We start from the raw sequence: 7605 nt of genomic DNA on the forward strand, positions 1-7605 counted from the left end.
TATCCTTCTATATTATTTTTTAAAGGTTTTAAAACATATATCACAAAAATTGCTTTGTGAACTAATAATACTCAGGGCTGGATTACAAGAGAGTGTCCATCTGACATTTAGGACAGTATTTGAATTCATGACTTTTTTTTTTTTTAATCTAGAAATTTAAGAAATTTTAGATTTTAAGAGGATTGGAATATTTGATATCTAAACATGTGAAACAGTTAAGACCCCCAGAATAGCATCAAGAAAAGACAAAGGATCTTACATTTTTCTGTATGTGATTATTACTCCCAAGTTAAGAGAAGTACAATGTTTAAATCACTTTTTTTTTTTTGGTCCAACTGAAAGAAGGATCTTATGCAAAAATAACAGAATGGATGTAGAATTTTGAAGACACTTGCAGTGAGACAGGTATTTTTAGCTGACCCTAAGAGCCAGATGCTTTCTGTATTTTTTTTATTTCCTCTTTTACATATTTTTAATAACTGTTTTATTGAGATATAATTTATATACCATATAGTTCATGTATTTAGAGTGTACAGTTCATGATTCTTAATATCTTCAGAGTTGTAAAATCATTGCCATAATCAATTTTAGAACATTTCCGTCACTCTGAAAAAAACCACTGTGCCCGTCAGCAGCCACTCACTGCTTGGCCCCCGTCTTTTTTCCCTGAGCCACAGGACCTAGAGGTCTGCTTTCCATCTCTATACGTGCGTATTCTGAACGTTTCATATCAGTGCATGCATGCGCGCTCTGTAGCTTCAGTCAAAAGCCTCATACAGTTTGTAGCCTTTGCTTTCTGGCATTTTTCATTTAGTATAATTTTTTTTAACTTATTTTTTAATTGAAGGACAGTTGCTTTACAGAATTTTGCTGTTTTCTGTCAACATAAATCAGCCATCAGTTCAGTTCAGTTCAGTCGCTCAGTCGTGTCTGACTCTTTGCGACCCCATGAATCGCAGCACACCAGGCCTCCCTGTCCATCACCAACTCCCGGAGTTCACTCAGACTCACATCCATCGAGTCCGTGATGCCATCCAGCCATCTCATCCTCTGTCGTCCCCTTCTCCTGCCCCCAATCCCTCCCAGCATCAGAGTCTTTTCCAATGAGTCAACTCTTTGCATGAGGTGGCCAAAGTACTGGAGTTTCAGCCTCAGCATCATTCCTTCCAAAGAAATCCAGGGCTGATCTCCTTCAGAATGGACTGGTTGGATCTCCTTGCAGTCCAAGGGACTCAAGAGTCTTCTCCAACACCACAGTTCAAAAGCATCAGTTTTTCGGCGCTCAGCCTTCTTCACAGTCCAAGTCTCACATCCATGCATGACCACAGGAAAAACCATAGCCTTGACTAGACGGACCTTAGTCAGCAAAGTAATGTCTCTGCTTTTGAATATGCTGTCTAGGTTGGTCATCACTTTTCTTCCAAGGAGTAAGCGTCTTTTAATTTCGTGGCTGCAATATCCCCTCCCTTTTGAACCTCCCTCCCATCTCCTGCCCCATCCCACCCCTCTAGGTTGGTACAGAGCCCCTGTTTGAGTTTCCTGAGTCATACAGCACATTCCCGGTTGGCTATTGCATATGGTAATGTAAGTTTCCAGTTTACCCTCTCCATACAGCTCACCCTCTCCTCCCCTCTCCCCATGTCCGTAAGTCTATTCTCTGTGTCTGTTTCTCCATTGCTGCCCATTTTTCTAGATTCCATATATATGCGTCAGAATACGATATTTATCTTTCCCTTCCTGACTTACCTCACTCTGTATAGTAGGTTCTAGGTTCATCCATGTCATCAGAACTGACTCAAATGCATTCCTTTTATGGCTGAGTAATATTCCATTGTGTATATGTACCACAGCTTCTCTATCCACTCATCTGTCAATGGACACCTAGGTTGCTTCCATGTTATACTATTATAAATAGTGCTGCAGTGAACAGTGGGATACATGTGTCTTTTTCAGTTTTTATTTCCTCAGGGTATATGCCTAGGAGTGGGATTGCTAGGTCATATGGTGGTTTTATTCTTGTTTTTTAAGGAATCTCCATACCGTCTTCCATAGTGGCTCTATCAGTTTACATTCAACAGTGCAAGAGCATTCCCTTTCCTCCACATCATTTCCAGCATTTATTGTTTGTAGCCTTTTTGGTGATGGCCATTCTGACTGGTGTGAGGTGATATCTCATTGTAGTTTTGATTTGCATTTCTCTCATCACTTCATGGGAAATAGATGGGGAAACAGTGGATATGGTGTCAGACTTTATTTCTTTGGGCTCTAAAATCACTGCAGATGGTGATTGCAGCCATGAAATTAAAAGACGCTTACTCCTTGGAAGAAAAGTTATGACCAACCTAGATAGCATATTCAAAAACAGAGACATTAGTTTGCCGACTAAGGTCCGTCTAGTCAAGGCTATGGTTTTTCCTGTGGTCATGTATGGATGTGAGCGTTGGACTGTGAAGAAGGCTGAGCGCCAAAGAATTGATGCTTTTGAACTGTGGTGTTGGAGAAGACTTTTGAGAGTCCCTTGGCCTGCAAGGAGATCCAACCAGTCCATTCTGAAGGAGATCAATCCTGGGATTTCTTTGGAAGGAATGATGCTAAAGCTGAAACTCCAGTACTTTGGACACCTCATGCGAAGAGTTGACTCATTGGAAAAGACTCTGATGCTGGGAGAGGTTGGGGGCAGGAGGAGAAGGGGACGACCCAGGATGAGATGGCTGGATGGCATCACGGACTCGATGGACGTGAGTCTGAGTGAAATCCAGGAGTTGGTGATGGACAGGGAGGCCTGGCGTGCTGCGATTAATGGGTCGCAAAGAGTCAGACGCGACTGAGCGACTGAACTGAACTGAACTGAATAATGAGCGATGTTGAACATCTTTTCATGTGTTTGCTAGCCATCTGTATGTCATCTTTGAAGAAATGTCTGTGTAAGTCTTTTTCCCATGTTTTTTTTTGTTTTTCTGGTATTGAGTTGTATGAGCTGCTTGTATATTTTGGAAATTAATTCTTTGTCAGTTGTTTCATTTGCTATTATTTTCTCCCATTCTGAGGGTTGTCTTTTCACCTTGCTTATAGTTTCCTTTGCTGTACAAAAGCTTTTAAGTTTAATCATGTCCCACGTGTTTACTTTTGTTTTTATTTCCATTACTCTAGGAAGTAATGGGAGAAGGCAATGGCACTCCACTCCAGTACTCTTGCCTGGAAAATCCTATGGATGGAGGAGCCTGGTAGGCTGCAGTCCATGGGGTCGCAAAGAGTCAGACACGACTGAGCGACTTCACTTTCACTTTTCACTTTCATGCATTGCAGAAGGAAATGGCAACCCACCCGAGTGTTCTTGCCTGGAGAATCCCGGGGACGGCGGAGCCTGGTGGGCTACCGTCTCTGGGGTCGCACAGAGTCGAACAGGACTGAGGCGACTTAGCAGCAGGAAGTAATGAGGATCTTGCTTTGATTTATGTCATCAAGCATTCTGCCTGTTTTCCTCTAAGAGTTTCTGGTCTTATATTTGGGTCTTTAATCCATTTTGAGTTTATCTTTGTGTATGGTGTTAGAAGTGTTCTCATTTCATTCTTTTACATGTAGCTGTCCAGTTTTCCCAGCACCATTTATTGAAGAGGCTGTCATTGCCCCATTGTATATTCTTCACTCCTTTGTCAAAAATAAGGTACCCATAGGTGCATGGGTTTATTTCTGGGTTTTCTATCTTGTTCTATTGGTCTGTATTTCTTTTTTTATGCCAGTACCATACTGTAGCTTTGTAATATAATCTGAAGTCAGGAAGGTTGATTCCTCCAGCTCCATTCTTCTTTCTCAAGACTGCTTTGGCTGTTTGGGGTCTTTTGTGTTTCCATATGAATTGTGAAATTTTTTGTGCTAGTTCCGTGAAAAATGTCACTGGTAATTTGATAGGGGTAACATTGAATCTGTAGATTGCATTTGGTAGTATAGTCATTTTCACAATATTGATTCTTCCTACCCAGAAACATGGAATCTCTCTCCATCTGTTTATGTTGTCTATGATTTCTTTCATCAGTGTCTTATAATTTTCTGTGTACAGTTCTTTTGTCTCCTTAGGTAAGTTTATTCCTAGATATTTCTTTTCATTGCAGTGGTGAATGGGATTGATTCCTTAATTGCTCTTTCCGATTTTTCGTTGTATGTAGAATGCAAGTGATTTCTGTGCATTGATTTTGTATCCTGCAACTTTGCCTAATTCACTGATTAACTCTAGTAATTTTCTGATACTATCTTTAGGGTTTTCTATGTACAGTGTCGTGTCATCTGCAAACAGTGAGAGCTTTACTTTTCTGATCTGGATTCCTTTTATTTTTTTTTCTTCTCTGATTGCTTGGCTAGGGCTTCCAGAACTATGTTGAATAATACAATAGTGGTGAAAGTGGACACCCTTGTCTTGTTCCTGATCTTAGGGGGGATGCTTTCAGTTTCTCACCACTGAGAATAATGTTTCCTGGAGGCTCATCATATATGACCTTCACTGTGTTGAGGTAGGTTCCTTCTATGCCCATTTTTTGAAGAGTTTTAATCATAAATGGGTGCTGAATTTTGTCAAAGGCTTTTTCTGCATCTATTGAGATTATCATATGGTTTTTATCTTTCAGTTTGTTAATATGGTGTATTGCATTGATTGATTTGTGAATATTGAAGAATCCTTGCATTGCTGGAATAATCCCAACTTGATCATGCTGTATTAGCTTTTTGATGTGTTGCTGAATTCTGTTTGCTAAAATTTTGTTGAAGATTTTTGCATCTATGTTCATCAGTGATATTGGCCTGTAGTTTTTTGTGTGTTGTCTTTGTCTGGTTTTGGTATCAGGGTAATGGTGGCCTTACAGAATGAATTTGGGAGTGTTCCTTTGTCTTTGATTTTTTTGAATTCTTTTTTGAGGAGGATAGGTATAAATTCCTCTTTATATGTTTGGTAGAATTCCCCAATGAAGCCATCTGGTCCTGGACTTTTGTTTGTAGGGAGTTTTTGTTATTTCAGATTGTTTTCTAGTGATCGATCTGTTCAAATTGCTTGTTTCTTTTTGACTCAGTCTTGACAGGCTGTATGTTTCTAGAAATTTGTTTCTTCTAGGTTGTCCAGTTTGTTGGCATATAACATTACTTGTCATTTATCTCCCCATCCTCTTCAACTTATGTTTTGATTAATTTTATCCCTTAACTAATATCTCTAATCACTTAATGTTTACAGTGCATGTTGGAACTGAATGCCTTATTAGACAGCTTACTGGGTATATGTAAGCATGTAACACAGTACTATAGTTTGGGAGCATACAGTGGGATTTAAATGTCACAGCATACTCAGAGAGCTAGAACTTGATTGGAGAAATGAGACAGCATTTGTGTCTATTTGCCACACAAAAATGCTGGCAGTATTTAGGGAGTGTGTACTCTGTGTAGGGCATGTCATTTACACATCAAACGTAAGGCGGATGCTGCGATGACCTTAATTTTACAGAGGAGGTCCCTGATGCCACATGGGCTACTTACAGGTGTGAGTCCCCACTGGCAGCAGTGAGATGCCCATCCACACAGTGGCTCCACGGCCAGCACTGTTAAGGTCCTTGGGTTGCCGTCCGAAAGTGGGGACCTCCCTGGAGCCGCAGTGGGGTAAGTGGTCCTGCATTCACCACCTGAAGGAGGTGGGAGCTGAGAGAGAGCAAGGTACTCACCTGGACTGGCTCATATCTTCCCCCTCTGGACATCACCAAGTTTCCGGCTACTGTCTTATTTTAAACCACAGTTAGTCCTTGCACAAGGTAAGTCGCTTTGTGATTTGAGAGCCCACTTCCCCTTCCCCCTTTATTCTCTTTCTGTCCAGACACCAGCCTCTTTCCCGTCTGCCTGGTGATTTGGGATTCTTGAGCCAGGGGTTCACAGGAGTGCTCTGGGGCTTCAGAAGTAGCTTTCTCTGTTTCTTGTACCCAGGAACAGAAGAATTTCTGAAGAGAAAAGCATCTTTTGCTTCCCTACATTCAGCTCTGTCACAGCCTAAGAGTCGATGTGGAGTTAGGCAGTGAGTCTAGGTTAGTCACTCACAGGAAGCCACACCCATTGTTACTGGGCGCTTGTTGTGTGCTGATGACCTTGTCATCTTGTCCTTAAAACCACACCAGGTGATGTAACGAAATGCCTCTTCACAAAATAATGTTAATTTTAGGGGCCACCCTTTCACAGTGAAGATGAGAAAACTAAGACCCAGAGATCTCCCAAAGGTGGTTTCTTCCTGTTTCTGCATGTCCAGCATAATAGCCAGGAGCCGCATGTGGCTGTTTAAATAGCAAGAGAAATGAATTCCTCGGATGTACCAGCCACATGGCAACCACTTAAGAACCGCCTGTGGCTAGTGGCTGCCACACTAGAGGGCGCATCGAGCAGTGGGCATGTCTGCTGGCCCTTCCCGACTCCACGGCATTGGTCTTCAGAATCCCTGCTGACCTCCAAGTTTTCTCTGCAGGTTGCCAAACCTTCCAAGTTACCTCCAGGGTGGCACTCACGACTCACCGCCGGAGTTTGAAGGTGCTGGACTTCCACGTATCTGGAATATCTAGGGATCCTATATGGAGCTACAACCATGCCATGTGAGTACCAGGCACATGACGGGCAGATTCAGAATGACCAGGGCTTTTCTTCAGGCTCATTTTACCACAACAGAAGCAGGGAAGGGCCTCCCTGCCTCCTGGGGTCAGGGAAAGTCCTGGGTGGACATTAGGTGGGTTTGAGTTTTGAATCCTGGCTTTGTGACCCGGGCCCCATAAGCTGAGTTAGCTGCAGAATCCTCATACTTAATGTGGGGACGGTGATACCACAGCAGGTGGTTGTAAGGCAGGAGGACAAGGTCATCAGCACACAGCAAGCGCCCCGTAACCATGGGTGTGGCTTCCTGTGAGTAACTAACCTAGAGTCACTGCCTAACTCCCGATCCACTGCAAGGGATACTGCTTAAACAATGGTCCCAGCGCCATTGGCAGCCTCCACCCTGGCAGTTTTGGAGGAACTGCCATCAGAGGGAAGCAGTTCACCCAGCATTCTGCTTCCTGTGGCCCATGACAAGATGAATAAGCCAGTAAGGCTGTGATGTTCTTCCTGTGAATTCCTTACACTTTTCATGAGGTTTTTTGGTAGGTGGAGGGATATGTGTTAGTGTCTGTCATCTGTTATTCTACTGAAGGCTTTGAGCAATAGTTTACTAATTCGTAACTAACCTCTTCAGATACCACATGAGCTCAGCGCTTTGTGTAACTTACTTTTTCTGCAATTAAGGGAAAAATATGAAACAGGTCATTAAGGCAGTGATTGCCAGCCTGGGCTTTGTGACTTCCCTAGGTATTTCCAGGGGTCCTTAAAAGGGATATAAAATTATAAAATCAAAATTTAATTTGCACTCTATTTTTAATGGCACTTTAAGGACAGAAGTCACAAAGTCTACAAACCCATGAAGGTGTCTGTTCTGAAAGGTTGGAAATTACTGCATTGTTGAGTCAGCTGTCACAGTAACTGTCTCATAATAAAGGCCTGTAGAATTTGATCTCATTCATTACGGAGCAAGGGACTTTTATTTGTTTGGTCACATCATTATCA

This window comes from Capricornis sumatraensis, chromosome 3, assembly GCF_032405125.1.
Source record: "Capricornis sumatraensis isolate serow.1 chromosome 3, serow.2, whole genome shotgun sequence".
Classification (NCBI taxonomy): Eukaryota; Metazoa; Chordata; class Mammalia; order Artiodactyla; family Bovidae; genus Capricornis; species Capricornis sumatraensis.